Source organism: Pavona decussata, unplaced genomic scaffold (assembly GCF_977016875.1).
Source record: "Pavona decussata unplaced genomic scaffold, jaPavDecu1.1 SCAFFOLD_9, whole genome shotgun sequence".
Lineage (NCBI taxonomy): Eukaryota > Metazoa > Cnidaria > Anthozoa > Scleractinia > Agariciidae > Pavona > Pavona decussata.
The window spans coordinates 4,150,806-4,177,500 of record NW_028145432.1 but is presented as its reverse complement, the minus strand read 5'-3'; the positions used below and the strand labels follow the sequence as shown (position 1 = coordinate 4,177,500).

Sequence of the window (26,695 nt, the reverse complement as noted above, 5' to 3'; positions counted from 1 at the left end):
CTTCAGTGAAACTTTGCATTGTGAGAAAAAGACAATAAATTGCTCATTGAAAACCTAATTTTCTGTGTGATGGTAAAGAGTGCAACGTCACAGGGCATTCCAAAATTGATTCTATGTGTTAATTGTATTGCTGTCTGTTGTTTTCTTTAGGTTGACAGCAGCTCAGCAACAGTAGAATTGAACGTGGCATCAGCTCGAAGTGCATACCAGGACTTGCGTACAAGAACGGTCGATGGTGGGGTGTAAGAAATATGGCAGGCTTGTATGTGCCTGTGCATGTATCTGCATGTGCCTGGGTGAGGCCATAACTCGTTCCAGCCAAGGCCCAGAGGCTGACAAAAACTGTGTGTATTGTAACGTGGATGACGAAGGCGGAAGCGTGTCCACGGTGAGCGGCAGTTGCAGGAATCCGGATTGTCGCGTTTGCCTTTTAATGAACAAACTGGACAAGCCTACACTTGGCATGAAGCGTAACGCACGTCTGACTGCCATATTACAGCTGAGCCCTTTCATAGCACATCAGTTGAACTCAGGTGAGGTCCCAGAAGACCGCAGGAAAGTCCTTGTTCAGGCATTCTGCGAATTACTGAGTTGTTCAACGACCAGACTCCGAAATGTGGCAAATGTCGGCTTCCCGGTTATGCTGTGTCCACAGCTGCTATTCCTTAATCTTGAATGAGGGTGGGGTAATGTCTGGTCCAATTTGTCAAAAGTGGCAACAGCAGTTGGTTACCATGGAGACCACTGAACCCAGCTTGGAGCTTTGATTTTCATGCGGAGAAGGTGCATTCCAGATGCTCACAACAGATGGCTGTGGTTTCTGCAGACAGATAATCGTCAAGAGGAAAGAGAGATTAACCAAGCAATCTTTGGGCAAGGTGGCCAGGAGGAAGGGTCAGCTGAACCTGAACCAGCTGCAGCGTCAGTTGAACCAGCAGCCTCGGCTGTAAGTTAAAATGAAGTGCAAATTAAGAGCAGCTAGGCATTATGTGAACACTAAGAAAATGAACAGCTAGTTAAAATCATTGGGTGTTTTTGTTAGCCCTTGAAGCCCTAAGTGATATGTTATAAGTTCTCTTCACTAGTTTTATTATAAGGAAGTATGGGGACAATGAAGGAGAATTTTTTGTTTGATGTTGTAATTGTTTGACAAAGGCAGAGCTTTGAGCAACATGGAATTTGCTGTATATATTTGAAAGAAAGTTGTGTCAGAGTGTAAGTTTCCCTGAGCTGGGGTTTCCAGGGGTTAAGTCGTTGACATTCGGCAAACTGTCAGCATTTCAGCCCAAAGCTGGGTCTTGGCTGGCGCGCATAGTTCATTGGGGTGTGCCTGCCCGTTGACGGAGGCTTTCTTGATAAAGTATTGACTTATAGAGCAAGTTGGAAGTAAGGCAAAAATCCCAATCAAAAGATGTCATAGGGTCTCTTAAACAGGAGTGACCTGTTCCGAGCTGTGTTTGAGCATTGATCAAGACTGAATACATTTAATACCGATAATTGGTTTATTGGTCGGAGTATCTTTGCATGGTTTGGGACTAACAATCTTTTGACTTTAGAGACAAAGCAATTTAGAAGTTTTGTACGTGGAAAGACGGTTCCTTTTTTTATCAAAGAGAAGATGAAATAACTTACACTTGACATTTTGTTGAGTTAAGTATTACAGTCGTATCGGTTGTCCTCACAGATAATAATGTTGTCTTGGATTCTAAGTGCTGTCTTTAACTCCATAATACCAACTAGCATGATTGCTATTGTTGCATAACCAAGTTTAAAATATTATAACCAGACTTTTAGGGCGATAATAATTTAGGGCAACAAGCTTGCTGCATTTGATTGTTGTCTAACACAATAGTTTTAGCTCCAGGTAGGATTAATTTACCACCAAGTCTGTTGTGTGCCCTTTTGTAATTTCAAAGATCAACTATAATCATGGCAAATAAAAAGCCTCCATATGCATGGGGATGTTAAATTTCCAACCGCTGGGGCTAACAAAGCAGGCTTGTGAAAAATACTATTGTATATTGTAGTGGGATTTTAATAATAAAGGAGATTTTGTTGTAGACAGAGTCTTTTTTCTGCACAAAAACATTTCTGCCTAAATGGATTGTATTTGTCAGAGGGGGGGAGAGTTGGGGTCTCTTGACAGGGGTTTAGCAGTTGGCATTTGGCAAACTGTCAGCATTAGAGCCCAAAGTTGGGCCTTGGCCTGCGCGCTGCATCTAGTGTTGAATGCGGCCTGCGTATTGAAGGAAGCTTTGTTGATTAAGTAGTGACTTGATTTACAGAATCTGAAACATTTGAAGGCCACAATAGTGAGAAAATCTGAGCGGCTTTTGCTAACTAGTCCACGTGCCTGGATTATCTGAGAGAGATACAAGACAGTGAGATAGTCTTTCAGCAGTCAAAACAAACTGAACCATCTGATTGGTATTGCCAAGCGTTTGATAGTGCAAAAAAAGATCGTAAATTAACTACGAAATTGTTAAATGAAGTTTAACAAAATAATATAGGTCCTAGTCTGCTGACCCTGTTGTCCAATTACATGTATGCAGGACTTAATGTCTGTAATATTGGACTTAAGATCACTGCCAAAGGAGAGATTGAGCTGAAAATGTTGTCCTTATCTATTTGAAGGATTTGTGCTGTAAATTTAATCTATGAAAACGTTTGATGTAAATTATTTTCAATCATTGCCAGTTTGAGAACCCGGTACCACACTAAGAACGACCTTCATAATCATATAGTACCAAATGATTCATTTTCTCTTTGGCTGACAAAGAATTATGGAGGTCTAGCACTGTTTTCACATAACAACATTTGATGTTTTACTTATATCCTCCCATCCGATAGGTTATTGTTCTGATGCAATGGATCAACTGTTTACCAGCTAAGAGAACAACCCAAGAACCTTCAAAGAGTATAAAGCCAATTAACAAGTCAATGTTCCACCACCTGGCTGCCTCTTTGCAGACACCTAATGGAGAAGAATTGGTCCAGAATTTGTCACTCAATAAGCCCGCACAAGGTCTATGTCTGTCACTGAGATGATAACACATAGAGTGGCAGATAAAGTAAAAGAATTATCAAATGCCATGTCACCCTCAGTCATTTGGTAACAATAACCAAAAGTATACCCCTACCCCTTAATACAAAAGAAAAGCTTTCATCGACTAGACTTGTCAATTTCTCTCATGCCAAAACAAGGAGAAATAATGTTGTTAAATGTAATTGATGCGATAGGATGTAACATAAATTTATGGACTTTCAATAAATAACTAAGTAATAATCATTTACCAATTTATATAGCACGTATTTACATATTCTGATCAATAGCGCTTTACAATCATATATTTAAGGGGCCAAAAATTCTAAAAAGAAATGTAAAATTTTTTTATGGCCCTAAAGGTCACTTAAGTCCATCTTTTTTTAGGATATAATACTCTTTTACCCAACAAAGAACATTTTTTATAAAAAAAATCCACAAAAGAAAAGGTCTCTATTATTTTGCGTTTTCCGTTACCATGGCAACGAAAGGGAAACCAGTCGCAATTTCAGCGAAATTTACAATGGAAAAACAAAAGATCGGCTGATTGAGTCTGTGGGATCCAGAAGTCCTACATCCACGTCCCTGGGTCTAAATTTTCCTATTAGAGCCTGGCTACTCAGCTCAAAGAGCTTACTCGTGTTACTTCATAAAATCGCTTGGGTCTGTGAAATCTGCGAGCCAGCGAGCCATGCGAGCTACCGTGCGAGCCATGCGAGTCACAGTGCAAATGTTAAGAATTTTTATTTGTTTTATTTACATTCGCGTGAGAAAATTTTGGAATAATTTTTTTCTTTGTTTTTTTTCGTTTTCCTTATAATTTTGGAGAGAATTTTGCCTTTTTTAAACTCGCCCAAGATGCGCAAAAAAATAAAAACAATACGCAAAAATTTATTAAGGTTCAAGACTTCAGAAAAAAAATCCGATAAAAACATACGGCTGCACTGCTACTCAAATAGGTATCTATTGACACATGTCATTCATTGATATCCATATGGCACTTCATTCAAGAAAAAAAAAAAGAACAGCACTTCGATCTCCATGTGTTGGCGTCAAGAATGGTGAGTAAATCGCGCCATTTTAACAGGTTCGGTCTTTGGTGAATCAAAGTTATCAGAACTCTGTCGGTTGGCTGACTGCTGCATGTGGTTGTCCTTTCCCTTAGACAAGTCTTTCTTCAAAACTTGCCACTAGGGTGGCAGAGGCTGCTTTCAAGATAGCATTCGACCCACCAGCTGACGGCAAATGCTTCTGTTACGCTGCTCCTTTTCAAATTGGATTTAGTGCGACAATATTGACTTCAGTCATCTTTGAGTATTCATTTACAAGATTGGAATGGCACTGACAATCAGTCCTGACGTGTCAATTAACAAAAAACTTAAATATGATGGTTTGCATTGTCCCACTGTAAGAATTAAATATTGCGATGTTACTCATCTTGTTCGGATGCTCTTGTTCTTGTTCTTATGTGAATGTAAATACAACAAATAAAAATTCTTAACATTTATACTGTGGCTTGCATAACTCGCGTGACTCGCACAGCTCGCACGGCTCGCATGGCTCACACCTTGGCTCGCACGGCTTGCTGACTCGCAGATTTTTATCACTCAAATCGCTTCGCGTTGCCATTGTTTACAGTTTGTATACACCCAAATTATCATTGTTATAATGCCTAAATGTGGTTCAAAACAGTCGACCATTCAGAAGAATAAGTCAAGGAAGAAGAAAGGCTTCAGGGGAGTTAAAAAACAAACTGTTTTGAAAGCAAAAACGCGTGATCAGACTGAAACTGTTGCTGTCACATTTGTTGGCAAAGAGGATGTTGAAAGTGAAAGAATTCCTCCACCCAAAACTCCAGCTTCTTCACGGAAACTAGGTGTCCAAGAACAGGAATCATCTGATTCTGAGAGTTATGAATTTGAGGAAGAAGTAAAAGGCTATCGGCTTGTTTCTATGGACAGTTTGTTGAAGTTTGTTCGTAGGATTCACTCGCGTGGACCATGTGCTTCAGGTGTGTTATAAAATATTTTTAATTTTCCTTTATTTTCGAGCACATAGTGTTTGTCTGTGGCTATACTATAGTGTCTTACATATAACTATTTTATTTTAGGCAGTGTTAAGCTCATTGAGAGAATCATTGAGAGATTTGGTATTAGCAGCTCTTTGTTTACTAAGTGCGATGAGGGTGGCATGGAGGAATTTATGGCTACAGGAGAGCATGATGGTGATCAAGAGACCCCGAGAACCATCCATGGCACAGATATCAATAGACGAGTAGTTTATGCTGCCTTTGAGATGGGAATTGGTAGAGAAGGGGTGGCTAAGCTATGTGAAATCCTCAACATGCCATTCAGCATTTCCATAGACACTTGGTATAACCATGCTATGCTGCGCACGACAAAGTAACCAAGAAGCAGCTTAAAGCCAATGCGAATGAAGCAAAGCAAGTTGCAATAGATGAAGGAACCTCAAGAAATGATAACAGTTCTCTTATTGATAAATCCCTGTCACCTTTGATCGCACTTGCTCGAAGAGGGGTTTTACTGCTAATCATTGTGTTGGATTTGTAATATCAGCAGCAACAGGAAAGGTTATAGATTTGGAAGTCATTTCCAAAACATGCAATCAATGCTCTCAAATGAAAGCTAGATTGGATAAAGAGACATTTGATGAGTGGTTTGCACAGAATGAGTGTGATGGCTCCTATAAAGACTCCAGTCCTAGCATGAAGATGGAATGCGCAAAGAGATTGTGGGGGCGCAGCATCGAATATAATTTGCGCTATAAGTTTATGATCACTGATGGTGACTCTAAGTCCTATAGTGCTGTGTGGAATATTTATGGTGCCTGTGATACTCAGAGTAGAATTGCGACTTGAAAGCGAGGTTAACCGATATTACACCATAGCAACGCGTAGCCTCTCACAGCAATGCAGGCAAAATTGGAAACAATCATGTGTTCAAAACCTTTCTCTCTGTTTACAAAGCAAAAACCTGAGAGAAGTGAGGAAACAGAAGATTTTCCTTGTTTTAATTTAAATTATGACTTCCTCGAGAGATTTTCTAAGAAGCCGCTTACGCTTACGAGCACGAGAAATCGGCAGCAGTCTATCGCGAAAGAAAAAATGGCGGAAGGAAGAGAAACAAGCAAAAGTACTCCAGCTACCAAGGAAGAGCCGGTTTCAATACACAGAAGATGCGTACACAGTAGATGAACTAGAGGCCTTCAAAGAAAATATGGCTTCCGAAAACACAAAAAAGTCGAGTACCGCAGTTCGCTGTCTACAGTTGTGGTACTAGGCAAAGTACAAAACTGAACTGAACTTAAACAGCATTTCTAAAGCAGAGGCGCCCCAATTACTGAAGCATTTTTTTGTTGAAATACGAAAAACAAAAAGGGATGACGAAGGCAAAGAATATGAGCCTAGTTCACTCCAAACTTACCGCAATGGTCTTCGCCACTATTTCCTCCACAGGCCATGTCCACCAGCGCCCGACAACTTCGACCTTAAGAAAAATAAAGAATTTGATGAAGCTGCCAACATGTTATCCGTTAAGAAGAAGGATTTGAAGAGGAAAGGTCTTGGAAATAAACCGAAGCTGGTCAGCCCCTAGAAGAAGATGAAATCGAGAAAATATGGTCCACCGGGGCACTTGGCCTTCAAAATCCTCGCTCGCTTCTCCATCTTGTTTGGTGGAACAAGGTCAGGCACCTTGGCATGCGAGCTTTTAAGGAGCAATATGATTGCCTCATACAAGATTTTACTGTCACTAACCAGTATGTTGAACATAAGGAACACCAAACGAAGAATCGCCAAGGAGACGAAGGAAGTTCGAGGAAAAGTGCCAGAAAGTACAACAACAGAATCTGGAAGACGGATGGAGGAGAGCGGGACCCATACCAAGCATTCACTGAGTATGTCGCACATTGTCCTAAAGGTGAAACCGATCATGGAAATTTTTTCCTAACTCCACTGGACAAACCAACATCAAACATTTGGTATAAAACAGTTCCCATTGGTAGGAATACCCTTGCAAAAATGATGCAAAAAATCGCCTCCATTGCGTCCTTGGATGGAAAATTCACGAATTCAAGCGGCCGCAAAACAGTCATCCAAAGCCTTAGTGAAGAATTTAACCCACCTGAAATCTCGGAGCTGACAGGCCATGCAGACCCCAATTCAATTTCTAGCTACAGCCACAATCCTGCTGAAAAGCAACGCCGAATGTCTAACAATGTCAGTTTGGATGCACGTTGCCCATCTTTCAGCGAAGAGTTTTATTCGAGTTTATGATTTGTGAAGATGAAATACGTACTCGATAATAAAAGCTCTCAGCACATTCAGTTACATTGTTTTCAACGTAAAAATATACATGTAATTTGCAGCCTCTGTAAAAGTTCAGAAAAAGGTGATTTGTGAAACACGAGGTTCAAATAAAGTTTTGTGCATTTGGCTTGCTTCCTATTTGCTGGCTCTTGACAGTTGTGACAGTTCATTTGAAATGTTTTTTTTTAACGCCCATTGCCAATATTGCAACATTCGCCCAAAGAACAGTAAATGGCTTCATTTTTAAAAAGCTCTGCCATTCAAGGAAAATTCAACACCTGACTCATGAATTCCACGTTAAATTTCACTTGAAAAACCGATATCGGTTTTTCACGTGAACATGGAACTCCCTCGCCAGGAGGTGAATTTTCCTATGCAATAAGACAATATAATTACCAGAAAATGGATAATGAGAAGGTTGACTCAAAAGGGGTTTTCAAGTAACTAAGCCCTTTTTGACGCATGGGGTGGTGGAAGAACGAAGCATAAAAGAAGTTGCGATAATCACTAACAATATGGCTCTGTATTTATAAGCTTTTAACCTTTAAGCCTCAGTGTCAACATACAGTTTCTCCTAACTGGTCTCTACATGTCCATTTTTCATAGTGGCATTATAGGGAGGTTGCTAAAATATCAAGAAATTTCACCACTGGTGATCTCATGACCTCTCCTTGATTGTGCATTGATATTATTAGCAGAAATTTGATAGTGATCACTGAAGAAAAGGTTCAAGGTTCACTGTTCTGATATTTTTATGTACATGTGTGAGACGTCCTTGAACATAATTTTGTGTTGCTGGTCTTAATATTAAAAAAAATTAGGACTTGACTTTAAGACTTGACTTAGGGTGCAAATATCAATACAAGAAATTTTTTTTGCTCAAGGAATTTTCATCCAAGACAGACACCGTTTTCAAAGTTTTTTCCCCCCACCACTTTTCTGCAGCGGGTTTGTCTATCATGGTTTGATTAAATTTTGTTTCCTGGCTATGGAAGGCCATGGTTATGGAATACTAGTTACTGAAGACCAGCTTACTGTGAAAGCTGTTTTGCTGCAGAAATGGGTGACAGTTTATTTGAACACAAAGACATACACAGGAAAACAAATAGTGGAAATATTTTTTTATTTGTTTTCTATTTATCTCCCATTTGCTACTTTTATAAGTCCAAAAGACCTTCACACCTTCCTATTATTTTTTTGCTGAGATCAAGGACCCCATCAGAGGTGAGTGTCGAAGCACCAAGATAGCTGCTTTGGACATTGACAACCTTGTATTCTTAGTGTATCATCCTCCATGCATGTACAAATAATACAATGCTCAGTACAACAATGATTATTTAAGAAGCTTATTGTGCCTTGCAAATCAAATGCAGAAAATGACCTTTGTTCTTTGCGCCTACCATTTACACGGACAGGTTTTCCTGGTTTGCTGGTATATAACCAAGAGTGTAGCATAATGTTAGGGCTAGGAGGTCCTGTTTAGCTACTTCATATAAAATTATATCATTACAGTGACCTGAAGTTGTGTTCTTTGGCCTGTAAAATAAACCTGCCGAATTACACAATCCATTTGGTTTGGAAATTTAAACCATTAAGTTATGGAAGAACGAAAATTTGTGTGGCTTAATCAGCCGAAGAGACTACAAAGAGAAGAAGTAATTTCTACGTATCACTGGTAGACCGCAATTTCACAAACTTTGCAAATGAAAATATGACATGAACCATTTGACTTTCCAATGCGAATTTTACAGCAAGATGCCAATCAGTAACTCTGTTGTGCCTCATCTACAACAATGGACACAAAATTTTTCTGATAAAGCTTCGACAACAACAACTCTCTGCATTGTCTTTTGCTATCTGATACATTACCTTGGGGTGCACAAAAATGATGTGACATTTTCCAGCCTGTAAACTACAGTATCTTCAATACAGTTACAATCTAAGGCGAAAACTGGTACAGCTTACTCCGTTTGAGTTGTCTTTTTAATTGATCGTCGATATGCACGTTGATCTTGAGTGGGGAAAGCACAATTACACTCGGAACAGTTTTCATTACAAAGATGGTCACAAAGGGTAGGAACTAATCTTAGTAAAAAAGTGATTTACCACGCTTGTTGATTGCAATCTCTCCTAGTGCCTTTTTCGTTTTGGTTTAAGTTTCAAGTTTGTTGTCCTCTGGACCGAAGAACATTCCGAAGAGCACCCTCAAAAGCGAAAACTTCACCAGGAATGATCACAGTTATGAGCCGGCGGCCATTCGGCACAGTGGACAAAGAATGATGGGCAGGCCTGTATTCCAGGCCTCAAATCGAACTTTACCAGATATCCCTTCTGCCTGACCGTGGAAGATCTGGGTACGAGATTTAGGCTCTGGCAAGAATACAAGAAAAGCACGAGAAATAAAGGCTTGCAAGAAGACAAGCAAAAGCGAAAGAAGAAGAACTTAGAGTCAGGAGAGAAAAATGAAGCAGGGGATTTTAATGACATTGCTCCTCTCAGAGAACCCCAAAAGAAAGTAAGGAAGAAGTAGGGACAGTTAGGATAGATGCGAGTAGTGTATCAATGTAAATTTGTGAGTTTATGTAAGTCAAGGGGCTCCAAGTAGCATCTATCTATATTGTTCACTTTTGGCTTGCGTTTCCCAAATTATGGAAATTTGGTTTTCTTACTTGCCCCTTAAATATCTCAAGAGCATTTCAACATATTGTCACCATATTTTGAGCAGTTATAATAGATATTATGGTTAACAAACTAATTGAGCCTTTTTTGAAAATTCCACATAAAACAGAAATTAGTCTGATAAATATTCTGTCGACAAATGGTTGCCATGATAACTATAGTTGGCAAAATCCCAAAAGGCTCAATTAATTTGTAGAGTGTGTTGTGTAAGTGCTTTAAACCAAGTTACAGTTTTATAGCTCTTTTAGAACACAAGAATTTCAAGGGGAGGCTAGAACAAGTAAAAAATTGTCTCCCGAATTCATTCGTTAATAATTAACTTGACTAAAGATTCTGGTGTCTATTGATCATGTTGTCTTAATTATTAGTCATTGACTAATGTATGTGCCAAGTTTTGTCTTTTTTCTCCCAATTGTAAATTTTTTATGCATTATTTTCAATGCAAGTGAACTTGCCCCAAAATGTAACCAGAATGCCCCCTTAAGAGAAAACGACAATACATTACCATGAGAACAAAGTAAACTTAGTTACAAACTATAAAGTATTTATGACGGCAAAATAAAGTGAGTATTCGACTGCTCTTTGTTATCAAAGGCCACTCTGATCTATTCATCCTGACCACCTGTACAGACCGTGGGTCTCTTATTAATTCAATTTTCAACTTAAATTAAAAATTGAAAATTGATGTCAATTTTTCCTGTTCCTTCCTTTTTTTTCATGCGAAATCAACAAATGCGTATATGCTAACATTTTACTGTTTTCATTTTTATACTAAACACAAATAAATGTTTAGACATCTTAATTCTGTGAAGTCAGAATTGAATAGAAATCAAACAGTTTATGGTATTCATCTATTGGCAGGAAAACCATTGTCATGGTTTTGTGTCATCGACAATTATTTGAATTTAAAAGAAAGTTCAAAATTGATTTTAAATTTTTGTTTTTGGGTGAGGAATTGATCGATCGTGCGCACTTCAAGTGACAAAAGTACCCCAGCAGGAGCTGGGGGAGGGAAGGCTTGGTAGTGTTCCCAAGTCCTTGGTGGCCTTGGCGCAAGGTGAGCAAGGGCTGCTTGGTTTGCTGTGGTGTTTTGTTTGTTTTTGCGTTATGGCAAGCAAGACACTTGACCTTTTGGGAGATGGGAGGAATCTGCGTATAAGGATTGCAGTGTCTGACTTAACAGTATCTTGAGTTTCTCGAGCGTTTCAGGCAAGTAAATTTGTACACTGATTTACAATTTGTAACTCTAGGCTACACCTGTATTACAGTAAAAAACTTAAGCTCAATGTTAAAGCCCCGTAGAAAGATGTATGAAAAGAAAGATAGTTTCTTCTTAGAGCAGAAGCAGTTCAGAGAGTTCGCGTTGCAACCACCTCGTGTAAGATGAGAAGTGTACCCAACACGCTTCACAATTGTAGCCTGACATTTGTAATTCAGTTGTGCTTCGAAGGTACTTGGAACTGTACTTATATTTTGGGAACAACAACCATTGCAGGTCTTTGCGAAAATAAAGTTTTACGCGAACGGAACCGGTGATTATCGGCGATGTACCAGAGGCAAATATAGCCCACGATTCATTACGTCCGAGATAAAAATCATCTACCAAACAAGAAGATAAACTTGAGAAGACAAATTAACCATTCTGTTCACCTGAAGAAATATTCCCTGTTGTGTAGCCTCAACGCAGCAAACAAAGTATGATACTGTCCGTGCTGGCTCCTTTCTCTAGGCATAGGGCAATGCAGGTTATCACAGGTAGGTCGGCTGCATATGAGAACCAGGCTTTAGGCAATATTGGATCAAATGCTACAGCGGTAAAGTTCGTGAAAAGTTAGATGCTCTAGGGGAAAGGCATGATCAGGCTGTTTTGGATCTACAGAAGGCTGTGTCAAAAGCTCATCAAGTTGTCACAGAAAGAGAAGCAGGAGTTGCAATGCTAGCTAACGATGTGCTGCTACTGGGCTGTTTGTTCTGAAGTTTGTACTCAACAAAATGAGAGTACCAAAACGAAAATAAAAAACAAGCAAACATCCCAGTCCATAGCAAAGGAAACTTTTCAAAGCGAATTTATAATCGTTTTCAGGTGACGTCACAGATTTAATTGCCGCCATGTTGGTGCACATCTGAGTCACGTGTTTCAGCTACTAAGATATGCAAATACAGTTCAAAATTATAATTTCTGCCAGTTTACAATCAAAAAATGGCTTCCAGCGAAAAAAATTTTATTCCTTCAACTGGTCCAGACAATATAGTCACAATTCCAATATCTGATTATGCTAAAAAGCTAGATTTAAACGTTAGAGAGCGCTATCTGAAGAAAATCTCTACTATTGGAATCGATCCTATTTTGATAGAGGGGAAATGCTTCGAACCCGACTGCCTTCCGCCGGTTGAATCAACTGAGTTGCTTTGCTGTTTGGTTCTCGAGACAAGCTTCTATACACAAAAGCAATTTAAAGCTTTCCGAAGTCTCGAGGCCTACAATCAAATGGTGTCAGGTTTTGCTTCCAGCAAATATAACATCATATCATCGCACACAAGTTCGTGGTATTAGCGAAAGTGCGGCACTCTCAATGCATGAACGATGCAATTTGCAATTTGGATTATTGCCGAGAAAGACGGGGCAATAAACTGAGCTCACTGTTTGGGTTGCAAAGCGGGACTGGCTTAATCATGTTTGCACATAGCCAGTGTGCTTTTTTACCTTGAGGCCTGGACAAAGGTGAATGGAAGGCTTTCTTGTACTCAAATGAAGTGCTCCTGGATACTACCAAGCTTTGCAAATGAAGTGGAATACACTAGGGTCCGCGATATTTACCTTTAATCGGCTAAGAAAATGAAAGCCGACCTTGATACAACAATAGAGAATCTACCCGAGGACCTCCAGCTTTCTGCTGACTCGAAAGTCTTTACTGAAAGCCCTGTTCACAAACCGGAAGTGCCAGTGCCGACACAAGCGCAAATGGAAAACTTTTATTCTGAACTCAGCAAGTGCAAAATAAACCCTGTAGTGCTGAGCTTGATTCCTCCATATGCTGACAGCTAGTGTTGCCTAGCCACAAAATCTCAACCATAATGGATTTGTTCGACAAGAATAATTTGGATTGCGATTTAATGACCTACTAAAAAGTTGTCAGAGCATCAACATTGAAATTTTTTTTTTGAAATTACCGATGAACAAAGTGATCATGTGCAAAAAGACACCACTGCACAGTCAAGTGGCACAAACTTTTTTAAGCTTAGGGCAGGGAGGATTGGTGCCTCGCAGAGTAAGGCTGCAGCACATTCAGATCCTGCGTTGCCATCCCAGTCTCTGATACAAAGAATTTGTTATCGTGAACTGCATAAGATAAATACCAAGGGTGCAAGCATGAGGCCTCAACAATCCGTGCCTTTGAGGAATCCATGAAAAAACTTGTGAACTTCAAGGTTGTTAAATGTGGTCTCTTTATTAATAAGAGCATCCTTGGATGCATGCTAGCCCAGATTTTCTATGCTCATGCGACTGCTGCGGTCAAGGTTGCGGAGAAATTTAGTGTCCCCTGTGCACAGAGAACTGAAACTTTGATTCATATGTTTTAAAGCCCTCCTCTTGTCTAAAAAAGAACAGTGATGGGCAGTTCATACTGCTCAGCACACATGAATACTATTACCAGGTTCAGCAACAGCTACTTACAACTAAGCTGAATTACTGCTACTTTGTTGTCTGTGCTGTTGACTCGAATGAACTTATGTTAGTACCGCAAAGAATTCTCCTGACAAAGACCATTAGAGAAAAGTTGTACCCAAGTTACAGACATTTTGGAGAATTTGTGTTTGAAGCAAAGAAGAAAGCAGCAAGGCCCCAGTGAAAGAAAAAAACAGCGTTTGGAAAAACAATGTGAATTCAAAACCTATGTTGAAGCTGTGTGGAAAGAAAATGATGTTGAATCTCATTTAGCTCAGAGCATCTTTAGCTGCGAGGGCAAAACAAAGAATTCATCAATCTTTTGAAACGATACAACAAGCCAAATCAAGACTAGAGAAAACTCCACCTGGAATGAAGGAGCGTTCTCACATTTCTAAAGAAGTCATAGGGAGCACTAAACAGTTATTGGAGGATGTGAAGAACTGGCCTCATAAACCTGTCTGCTGGTCTGCAAAGGCAAAAGAGTATCTAATCAGAGGAAATGCCAATGATACCAAGTGGCACAAACTTTTTTAAGCTAAGGGCAGGGAGGATTGGTGCCTCGCAGAGTAAGGCTGCAGCACATTCAGATCCTGCGTTGCCATCCTAGTCTCTGATACAAAGAATTTGTTATCCTGAACTGCATAAGATAAATACCAGGGCCGCAAGCATGAGGCCTCAACAATCCGTGCCTTTGAGGAATCCATGAAAAAACTTGTGAACTTCAAGGTTGTTAAATGTGGTCTCTTTATTAATCAAGAGCATCCTTGGATGCATGCTACCCCAGATTTTCTATGCTTATGCGACTGCTGCGGTCAAGGTTGCGGAGAAATTTAGTGTCCCCTGTGCATAGAGAACTGTGACTTTGATTCATATGTTTTAAAGCCCTCCTCTTGTCTAAAAAAGAAAAGTGATGGGCAGTTCATACTGCTCAGCACACATGAATACTATTACCAGGTTCAGCAACAGCTACTTACAACTAAGCTGGATTACTGTTACTTTGTTGTCTGTGCTGTTGACTAAAATGACCTTATGTTAGTACCGCAAAGAATTCTCCTGACAAAGACCATTGGAGAAAAGTTGTACCTAAGTTACAGCCATTTTGGAGAATTTGTGTTTGGCCTGAGGTATTTGCTCAATGGTACACGAGAAGGGTAAGTCTAAGTGAGGATAGAGCTCCACTGGCTCATGCTGTGTGTTATGTAGACAGGAAATTGAGGATGATACTGTCAAGTTCTGTAATCCACATTGTACCATTCAGCATTTTCATTTGTCATGCTTGGGTATCTATTCCCAAGACCTGGTACTGCCCCAAATGCAGGACTTTGCCACAGTTTCAGAGAGGAGGCTCTAAGCATTACCAGCGAAGCTCTGAAGATGGACTCAATTTGTACTTGCCAAACTGTAGCTGACAAAAAGGACAAGCTGGTTAAACACGGACCCGCGCTATATAAGGACCTTTGGCCTGTCCAAGCCGCCAGTCATTTCATTCTAGTCACTGAGATGTCAACATCAGATAGTCTGTCACCGTGCGCGATACACTTGGAATACTTCTCAAGCATGTTAAGGCATGGCTCGGGCGTAAAATTTTGTGAAAACAAAAAAAATCACCATAGCTCACAGAATCGATGAATTGCCACCAAACTTGGCAAAGAAACATAACTCGTTAGCCTTAACATATTTCTGTTGACAGAACTTTAATTTGTTGACCACGTGACCTGTGACGTCAGGTTTAATTGTTCTATAGAAAAATTAAAATGGGTTGACAAGATGACCCACAACCTATATAAGTTAAAGCGTTTTTATATGCAACACATCGTCCTCTTCAGAGTTCTGGCCGGAATGGTTTGCTACATAATCTTTCAAGCACAATTTTCTGACAAAAATGTCGGGTGCTGACAAATTTTGTCTAATAGCTTCAAAATAAAACTTTATTTTAACATGTAGTTCACCATTCCAGCCAGAAAACAGTAGAAGAACTTTAGAAGCCTTAGGTTTGCTGGTTACTTTGGTCGTCCTTTATTAACTCGGCACCCCATTTGCCCTTAAAGTAGCGTGTACACAAGAAATAGAAAAAGGGGCGCCATTTTGGGACGAACGGTTGTCCTTTGGGAGCCTGGCAACTAGACAGATGAGCAGACACTGCTGAAAAAGTTGACTGGCGACCCTCCTTTGAGCATCTGACCAATAAGAACATCGCATTAACATCTAAACAAAGATGGCGGACGAAAAAGAAGAATATGGTTCAACGACGGATGTCGTTTGTAGTCATATTAAAACTACTTTTACTGAGGTAGAAACGTGTACGAGACTTAATGCGCTTCAATAAATTCCCCAAGTGTATTTTGGAAATGCTGTATATTAGATATTTGTAATACCAAGTCAATTTTCTGCGAACATTTCATAGCCACAAAACGCCCGATAATTGTCTGATGTTACGTGTTCTTTAGTCAGGAAGGTTTCTTTAGGGCACGTAACTACATTGGAATGAGCTTCAGTTGAAATTCGAGACAATGCGCATGCGAAATACTTAACATTTTGGTGGATTGGCGCGCAGTTTCAAAATGACAGAGAGAGTTTGCTGTGGGTTTGCTAGGGTCTTCCTCTGAGAGACAAAAACAACTCCTTTTAAGAATATTATCTGAACTTCTGATGAAACACAGGTCCAGTTTAATAGGCGTATTCTAGATGAAAGATTTTACCTCTACATTGAGCAGTTTAAAGACTACAAACCAATGTTGCTCGACAGAGGTAAATATACACTTCAGTGATAAGGAATTTCATTTACTTTCATCAATATTCAATGATCATTTTAACATAAGTTACTGTAAAAAAATTACATCAACAGTTGCATTTATGAAGAGCTACAAAATCATTGATGGCAAAATATCACAATGGAGAAAAGCAGTGGACAAACAGGCCTATCTTGCACAGTTTTCCTCTGCAAAATGGTCCAAAACAACACAACTTAGAAGAAATCTTCACAGCATTAAAAACTGCAAGTGCTGCAAAAGTTTCCATCTATCAGTGAAACATTCCCTGAAAGCAAACAAAACAAGAATAAGCCTAAGGGCCCTTTTACTGAAATAAAAAACAGATCAGCAAACCATGTCCCCAAGAAGACTCAAGCAACCAAAGGAGAACTCAGAGCTGTTGGAGAAATGATCTTTTCAACACATGAAAAAACATGCAAGGAGAATCTGGGCAAGTCATTTAGTGAGGTACTGCTTGCTGTACCACAGTTAAACCTCCAAGAGAAGCAAAGCCCCAGTGAAAGAAAAAAACAGCGTTTGGAAAAACAATGTGAATTCAAAACCTATGTTGAAGCTGTGTGGAAAGAAAATGATGTCGATTCTCATTTAGCTCAGAGAGCATCTTTTACTGCGAGAGCAAAACAAAGAATTCATCAATCTTTTTAAACGATACAACAAGCCAATCAAGACTAGAGAAAACTCCACCTGAAATGAAGGAGCGTTCTCACATTCCTAAAGAAGTCATAGGGAACACTAAACAGTTATTGGAGGATGTGAAGAACTGGCCTCACGAACCTGTCTACTGGTCTGCAAAGGCAAAAGAGTATCTCATCAGAGGAAATGCCAGTGATACCACACCACCTAATGGAGGGCAAATAATAAAAGAATTTTTGAAATCAAATGGAATAGACTTAACCCCCTTTGAGCCAACTAGTGGAGGTATATATACTATGAAATTATGCCTAGAATGAAATTTAGCAAGGCTGTTTTAAAATTTAAGATATTAAGGAGCCCAGTTAAACTTTTTTCCAGGGGAGCCCAGGGGGGTGGGGGTACAACAAAGAGACAATGGGCACCTTGTTTTGGCTGAAGCAGCAGACTTTCAACAGCCTGGGTTCCTAGGAATGTTTGTTTGGCACTTTCTTTACAAGAGTTGTCATGTAATTTGAGAGTTTCTCATGCATATCAAAATATAGTATTTTAAATAAAAAAAATTAATAATATCCAAAATTTACAGTTGACACACGTGCAGTCCAGAACCTTAATATACAAAGTTTAATTTTCTCTCAAAAAGGGAAACAAAATCAAATTTATGACAATATTCTAACTTTTTGTATATATCTGGACATACAATTCGTGGTAACATGGTTACTCTTTTAAATCAGCCTGTCACTGAATGCAAGGCTGATTTTAAATTTCAAATTGTTTCGCCGGTTATCTAGCAGAATTGTACCTTATCTCACCCCACCCCCACCCCCCCTCCAAAAAAATCTGCAAATATAAGTATAAAACATACCAATGTTTTTTTTAATAATATACAAACAAACTTTAATATTTGTTTACCTAGGGAGGTGTCGTGTGAGGAAAGCCTTAAAGAAGCAAGTTGGTGGGGCAGTTTCTGTTCCTGTCTATCAAAACAACAAAGGGATAAGAAAAGACATCAAACAAAGAATTGCGTCAGGGCGATTCAATCTTGGCATTCCTGTGCTAGACAATGAATACACTAAGGTGGTTCTCACTTCTGAGGGAAATATTGAAAATAAAGTTTGTAAAGTTTCTGCCAGAAAGTACCCACTAAAAGAAGTCTGTGCAAAAAGTGCAAAAATACACAAAGATCTACTGAGATTGACAACATGACTACATGACATCTGAGCAGTTGAAGACAAGACTACAACTTCTCCATGAGTACAATGGCAACATGACTGATGACCTACTCTGTCAACATCTCAAGAAGTGTGAGAGAACCGGACACTGGCTCATATGGCATGACCATTCAAGCATAGCTAGCTCAGGTTTTATGCTGTTTCTAGTGCGAGAAGTGTTTGATCTTGCTGTTCATCTCACTAGCCAGGAATACAAGGAGAAGCAGGGGGAAAAGGAGTGGATATGCAGTCAGTAATAGAGGCCCCACTCCTCTACATGCTAGGTGCTGCTGGAACGAAAGATTCAGACCAACTTGCCTTCATTCCAACCAGAGGAGAGTGCCTAAAACAACTGCATTCCACTGAAGTTCAAGCGCCAGATGAAACTGAAACAGTAGAGCTTAGAGAAAAGATGCGATTTATGACTGGTGACAATCCAGCTGTAGAATTTGAAGATGGCACACAGAAGGGAGGACATTTTGGTTGCTGTGGATGTGGTGGAGACATGAGACGGGCTAGCGCGTATGATTACATGGTTCACCAAAAGTACAAAACCTTGGAAGAAAAGCAAAGCCCAGTGCTGAAAGGAAAATTTGGAAAATCAGATGCTACCGGTCCATTTAAATCCCTCAAAGTTGAAGACATCAGAGAAGAGTTAGAATCAAGACGAGTTGATGCACATGGCAACAAAAAGAAACTCCAAGAGAGGCTCACTGATTTACTGAGAGGGGCAAGCCGAGTGCCTGCTTTGCTGTTTGGATCACAGCAACAGTCACTTGATGAGCTTAATCTACAAGATTTTGAAGTCCTTTTCTTTTAACCTCTCCACACGTCTCAATCACATAGCCAACATTCTCACAGAGTTGCCCCAACACATGACAGATGTTGATGCCCTGTTACTGTTCAAAGAGATCACAAACTTGGCCTTAAAGAAAGACAAACTAAGGGCAACTGACTACAAAAGAGCCATATTAAAGGTGCCCATTGCCTTATCCAACAAGAATCTTCTCAAGGAAGATGAGAAAGATATGCTTCTCCTATTCTGTGAGATGATGGGCATCTATTATGAAAATGATGGGGAAAAAAGCCCAAGATCAGTGCTACGCCTTTACAATATCTCGTTTAGACATGGTCAAGCCATCCAGAGACTGCTCACTCCACCAAAGGAATTAACCCCACGGAAGCTGTGTGGTATTTATTATCATGGTTCTGTTGATCATGCCCCACTGCTGAATAGGCTGGTCTGCCTCCGTTCCATCTGTGCTGAGCTCTTTGAGAGGTATTTTGACTGGATTGAGGACATCACCAGAAAGACCTGAACAAGCACATAGAAGACCTTGTGCCAAATGCCTACCTACACATTCAAGCTGAAGATGCAATGGCAGTGGAGACAAACAGTTCGGCAACCCTTGCAAACCAAGAAAAAGAGATCTCCTGTCTTGCGAAAGGTCTTCCCAAGCCAACCAACTCAGTTTTCTCAAAGAAACTCATGACAAAGACATCTAGCTTATGGCAGGCACATCTATCCAAGATCTGTGATTTTCTGAAAACTAGAGCTGAGATTTGGTGGAAATGGAGGGAAGATGGTTCTGTTGAATATTTTGATGCATCAGGTGAACCAGACAACAAAGCACAAGGCCCTCAACTTCACCCCTTCAGATCAAACAACATCAGGAAGATATGCCACTATTTGGAGAAGACTTGAGAGGAATGTGCCAGTCAGCCTGACCAGCTTCCAATTTACAAAATGAAGGATGAAGATGGCAAACTTATCTACCACAGGGAGTCTGAAGATGCAATTGAGCATGAAACTGAAACAGAAAATCCCCTACTGATGCAAGATGCAGCAGCTCCACTGTATCATCAACAAGGAGAAAACACAAGCAGTGAAAACGGCGATGAAACAACTCACATCATTTTTGAAGATCAACAAGCAGATCTTGAAACAGCTGATCACAACCCTTTCACAATAAATATGGATTTGGATTCAGATGAGCAGCCTGACGCTGACTCACCGGGAGATCTAGAAGTGAATACAGCAGATAACTCAAGTATACATGAAAATGACTGCCCAACCAAGCCACCTAGCAAAGCAAGAAAAAAGGAAACATCGCCAAAAAAGAAGGAAGGAGGTTCAGTCAAAGACTGCAAAGGCCTTAGAATTAATTTTAGGAAAGACACCAGGTCTCTGAGATTGATCGACTGAAGCAAACAGTTGCAAAAATCCCCAAGGCACACTTTTACAGAAAGAAGTATGGCACACTTCTTACCAACATGCAAACTTGTGTTTTAAGGGAACTAAGGTCTGTCAAAACCCAGCTGAAACAATGGGATGAGGATTTTCTGGCAACTCATGGCAGAATACCAAATAACAGTGACTATATTAATGATGACCACTTCAAAGAATTGAGCCACAAGAAAAAAGTAGCCTTAAAGCTCCTCGAGTCATGGAAAATTACAGTTCACCTCTTGTAAATACAACTAAATGTTTAGGACATTATTAGATAGAGCAATTTCACAAAACTCAGTCACATGCTACGTGTAATTTAAAATATTAAATATTAAGCTTTGCATTAACCAATAATATTGGAAGAATGTAATAATTATATCAATATATCATGTATTCAAACATTTGTGCGCACAATTTACAAAATCGTCATTAGAATTTGACGGGCTACTTAGCATGCAAGATTCAAGGTTTGTGAAACTGTCTATTTCTGCATACATGTATATATCAAATACATTAAAAAAGTGTCTATAAATCATTTGTTTGGAACAAAGATACTTCTAAAAATGTATCAGTAGATAGCTTTTGAAAGTGCTTCTATTCTGGTATGAAAAGATAGAAGTGATAATCAACAAAGGACAATTTGAGATTTTGCTGGGAAAAATTGCACTCGATGATTAAATCTAAATTCTTCTTTAAAGGTGTATGATATTTCTACATGACTGCAAGGAGAATTTAGATGTTGACCTTTAATTTAATTACACCAAAAAAAAGGTGTTATTTTGTCTTTTTTGCACCTGAAATCGACCCTTTCACGGGAAAATGATTATTTCAAGCTATACTAGTATTTTATAATACTGAACGTAAAATACTATATTTATTTTCTGCAATAAAAATTTAAATGAGAAAACGTGTTTGTTGCCGAACGATATTTTAGCTTAAGCTTATCCTAAAGACTGAATTATCTGCTCAGGTTATAAAAGAACCATAAATATGTTGGGTTACCTCCCATGACAATTTTATTAAGTTCATCAGGCTCCTTCACCAGCATCCAGCATTAAGCATAAATACCGTTTGAAGTGGTGTCGATCGACATCTCGCGGGCAATTAATTGCAAGCGCTGCAGACAAATAATCGGAAATCCAGCTTCTTGTCCGCCGAGTTTAAAAGAAATCCAACACAAAACTGGCCAATACTTTTTTCTTGATAAAAAAGTTTTAGAGAAGCGATAAATTGTCCAAATAACTAAGGTGACCAAGGATTAAGAACAAGAAGATGTGCTTATATGCCGGCATGTTTGTTTTCCACATCACATCCCGCTACGGGACACTGTAACGCGTCAACCCACAAGGTTCGCTGCTGGGGGTAAGGGACAAGGATTCAAGCCATGCCTTAACATGCTTGAGTTAGAGAATTTGCCGTCGCGCTACACACACACTGTGTTTTATAACAATATTTCTTAGCGTAATTTATAACTGTTGACCCCAGTTACCTCTCGTAGAAAATCGCGAAAGATGCCTGCATCATCTGAATTTCCTCCAAGAAAATGAGTGCGGGTGAGTGTTATCCTTGTTTGATTCCATTTATGACTTTGTACGTTTTAGCCGGTACGTAGCAGCTTTTGATCGTTGTTTCTTTGCAGATAACTGTTGAAGTCTGTGAAGGGGACCAGGATGCTATAATCTAGCTTCTACGAGATACGAGACAAACTGCTGAAGTTGTGTCATTGAAGCCAGTCGCCAACCGACGAGCAAACGGTCAGTATATATAAATATATACTTCCAAACATTTTTTATCAGTTTTCTTTTTATTTTGCATCACATGTATATGTAGCTGGTATTTCTTTTCATACTAATTCCCAAACCTATCTATTGAAAACAAAAACAGTTCTATGCTATCTAACAAATTTTTCATTCACGCGCCCTTTTTTCAAACAGCTCAGTCGAAGTAACTTGATTCCTGTCATGTCTGGTTGAAATGTACATAGCTCGACTTCCACAGAAATATAATACCTTTCAACTTCTCTAAAGATTACAATATGTTATAAGCTGCAAATCGTAGCTGAGGTTTAGTTTATAAACTAACGTATCTTATAATGCAATGACTGTACTAAAGTACTAAGACGCCCTCGTTTTACAAAGTCCCGCGAACGTGCACGCGAAAAGATAAAAGAATATTTACATGACTAAACATATACAAGTTTACACCCCAGAGATCATTATCCAATGTCCGTGAAATGCATGATTAGGGGTCAATTGTTTTTAGTTTTGTTCTCTCGCAGCTCCGCGACGTTTTTCAATACCTATTGTCGAGGATGAGCAGTCCCCACCTACACAAGTGCAGCTGTTTCTACGGCGAGACCAGCTAGCCACAGAAAATGGTCCTGCTGCTATAGCTGGAAATGCTCCAGTGAATCCTCCACATGAACCAGTCGAGGCAGCTGAGACATGCCCGTTTTGTCTACAAGGTCGGTGCATAACGTTGTCTCCTTTCAAACCACAAGGAAGGAGCAACGCACGCATAAGCAATCACAACAAATGCCGCAAAGATTATCGATGGTCTTGGAGGACATTGAAAGATTGCGGATTGTTAGAAAGTCAAGTGTACCTGGCACACAAGCAAGAGTCGGGGTGCCTAATTGACGATGTCCGTGAGGTTATGCCCCATTGTGTGGTAAAGGATGTATGTGGCAGATGGCCTAAACCCCCTAATGTACCATATCAGAGCCATCGCCGATCATGACTGCTTTTGCTGTGAGAATGTTCAGGCTCCATGCCACCCCCTCCCCATATGCCGGCAGCAAACAAGTGGCATTTTCATAGTCTACAAGCTAAGGCCGTATAATAGTTTGTTTTATTGCTGTGAAATATACTTCAGATATATGCACAATTTTTGTTATGGTGATACAATAAAAGAACATAGAATAAAATGCCAGGAACTTCCTTAATTTTCTATAAGTGCACACAAACCAATTTTTCCATATAACACAGCTAAGATACAGTTTCCTTACGTTTACCTAAAATAATATTGTGATCAATTATCATATATTGCCTAACAAAACCACTATTTCAAATTGAGACTTCTTCTTGCTCAATATCAAACAATGCAAATAATATTATGGTCTACTATTGCGATTTTTTTTTCATTTTTAAAAACCCTATAAAACACAGATAAACGGTAACACCTTAATCCTTCAATTTTCCCTACATAGTTTGGGACTTTGGATTGTTATTATGAAGAGAGGGTATTGCCTGCCACCACTCCCCCCTTCAACTTGAACATTGGTAAATGCAACTTTACTTTCAGGATTCTGGAGTAATTTTGTGTTGTTGTGTTTTGTAGTCACTGGCCATGTCAAGAAAATGGTCCTCTTCTCTTTTCTCTCTTTTCTAGCTGCTGCTGCAGGTGCTTCTACTCTGGAAGTTCTTCTGATGATGAGCGCACTATCTATTTTGATCAAAATATCATCAACTGCCAAAATGTAAGAGAGGATCCCCACACCACCTACCGACCAGACATGGACTTCTTGATTCTTGAGGTCACAGCTCGGGTCATAGCCACAGCTTTTGAAGTTTTTGGGATAACCAATAAAACTGAACAACCCAAGAATTTGCCTAGCCCTGCAGACCTAGCAACCAGGGATAACTTCAAGAAATTGCATAAAGCAGCAGCAAAAATTGTTGACAAACTTGTTGTCAACAAGGAAATGATGGACAAAACCATTGAAACCATGGTTTCTGCTGAGGAGAGACTGGAAATGATCAGTCAAATTGAGTTAAACCCATATGGGCGTTTTAAATATGAAAAAAAATCACTTTATTTAAGTGTCAATGTCTTTAGCGCAGAGCACTAATTGGGGACACTTTCCAGATTGAATTGGAATTAAGAAGTGTTAGTTTTTGAGGAGAGGGGAAAACCAGAGTACCCGGAGAAAAACCTCTCGGAGCAAGCACGAGAACCAACAACAAACTCAACCTACATATGACGCTGAGCCTGGGAATCGAACCCGGGCCACATTGGTGGGCGGCGAGGGCTCTCACCACTGCACCATCCGTGCTCCCCATGTAGATTTCCTGTAGATTTGTCGGATGTTCAAAGTCTTTCAAGTATAATAGAAATAGTCAAAAGAAACATGAACTCAGTCATGACCCCCCAGTTGTTGTCCCTGACAACAATTATTCCACCCCCACATTGTCCAAAGTTCTACCATGAAAGGATGATGACATGTTTAATTATAACACTGCACTACTAAGTGAAGAACTGTTCTTTTTAAACTTCCTGGATGCAGTTGCAGAGGGTGATGGGAAGAGAATCATCAGACAGTACAAGTACCTTATGCTACTGTGCAAGGCTGATGATCCTCACAGGACCAAGTATGCTATTAAGAGCCTTTAACAGTTGCTGCTTGTAAATGGGGGTCCAAGTGAGAGTGATGCTGAAGTTTTCACCTGGAACAGATTAGTCAATAATCATGGTGGCTTAGGAAGGAACATCCCATTTGACTTTGAAGTAGAACACCATAATAATCACATTAAGCAAGGGATTGCTAACCTAGGTGTGAATGAAACAGAGACGAAAAGGCGCAGGGACTTCATGCCACACGGACGCGTCCTTTTTGCTGATCGCGTAGTTGAAGTATGGCAGCGACGCCCAATAACTCTCGGTAAATACAAATTAACATCTTAGTTACAAATGTCCTTTAACTAAATGCGCACTCAGAAAGACAAGCGTGGCGAGAGAGGTTCCATTGAAGAAGAAACTTCGCCTCGAGCTTCGAAGAAACTAAACATGGCCTCCGAATCTGCTGGAAACCTCGAAGGAGACATAAACGTAGTTATTCAATCACTGGCCGACAGCGAGGAGGAGCCTAGTCTGTTAGAAATCAAAAGCTTACTATTAGCAATCAATCAATCAATCAACTGCTCTGTTTCATCGCTTCTAAGTGACAACAAAGCATTGAGAAGGGAACTGGAAGGAATTTAAGGACTATATAAATTTCAACAACTGCGAGCTGAAAGAGCTCAAGGAATCATTACAAAAAGCGAATGACGAAAACAAGGCATTAAAAGCGTCCCAGGATTCTACTAACGAACAGCTAAAAGCAACGAAAGAAAAACTTCGTCACCAAACGGAAGATATTTTGCAACTATGGGATAACTTCGATAACCTCGAACAATACACACGTAAAACTCCATTGAAATATTAGGAATACCGGAAGACGCCTATTCTAGTACGGAGGACAGTGTAATTAAAGTAGCTGAAGCTCTTAACATTACGGTCGAGCCGGAAGACATTGAGATTTGCCACAAATTAAGACGAGGAAAAGGTATTATCGCGAGATTTGTTAGCCACAAAACGAAGTCAAACCTTCACAAGAAGCGTACACAGTTGAAGAACGTTACAATCAAAGATCTCTTCCCTGGATATCCAAGCACAACACAACGTGGCATTTTTATCAACGAGAACCTGACAACTTCTAGACGACGATTATTAGAAGAAGCTTACAGGCGCAGAAGAGATGGTATGTTGCTTAGTGTTTGGACAATGGATGGTAAGATGTTTGTTAGAACTTCCCCTGATGGCAGACCTATTAGAATCTTCTCTGAGGTAGACTTAGATAATTTATAATCATTACAGAAATGCACTGTTAGTATAAGGCGTCTGGTCTTTCCCTGCCACTAGTTTATTGTTAAGTGTAATGGCTTATCAAATTGTAGGTAAATTAACTAAATGTGTTTTATTTATTCTCGTTCCATTTTTTGTTTATGTACATATGAGGCATTATTGTTTATATTCCATCAAACGTTTCTCATTTCCTGACAGTAGGCTTTGTTTGTTGTCTGATTTTTTATTTACCGGTAGTCTCTTTACATATGTCAGCTTAGAACTTATTTATCAACTCCAATCAATTTTATTCGGAGTTCTTCCCAACATAACCAACTTACTAGCAAAAGTAAATATCAAATTACAAACAGAAAAATACATTAGTATCAAGAATAACACGCTCAAAGAATTCTATGATAAATGGAACTTTATTTATGGTAGCTAGAGTTAGTTAAACATAATTTGCTGACTACCAGATACTATATATTATATTACATCATAAATGTTAAAATTGCAGTCAATACGTTTTTCCA

The 26,695-nt window shown here is 39.5% G+C and overlaps 3 pseudogenes; all 3 read left to right on the top strand.

The window, feature by feature from the left end:
• The window catches only part of LOC146488660 (uncharacterized), a 9,366-nt pseudogene extending 8,411 nt beyond the window's left edge, over positions 1-955 (top strand).
• An 11,294-nt stretch (positions 956-12,249) lies between these two features.
• Positions 12,250-15,128, top strand: LOC146488659 (uncharacterized; annotated as a pseudogene).
• Positions 15,129-25,265: 10,137 nt separating this feature from the next.
• LOC146488658 (uncharacterized) lies at positions 25,266-26,186 on the top strand (annotated as a pseudogene).
• The last annotated feature ends 509 nt before the right edge of the window (positions 26,187-26,695 follow it).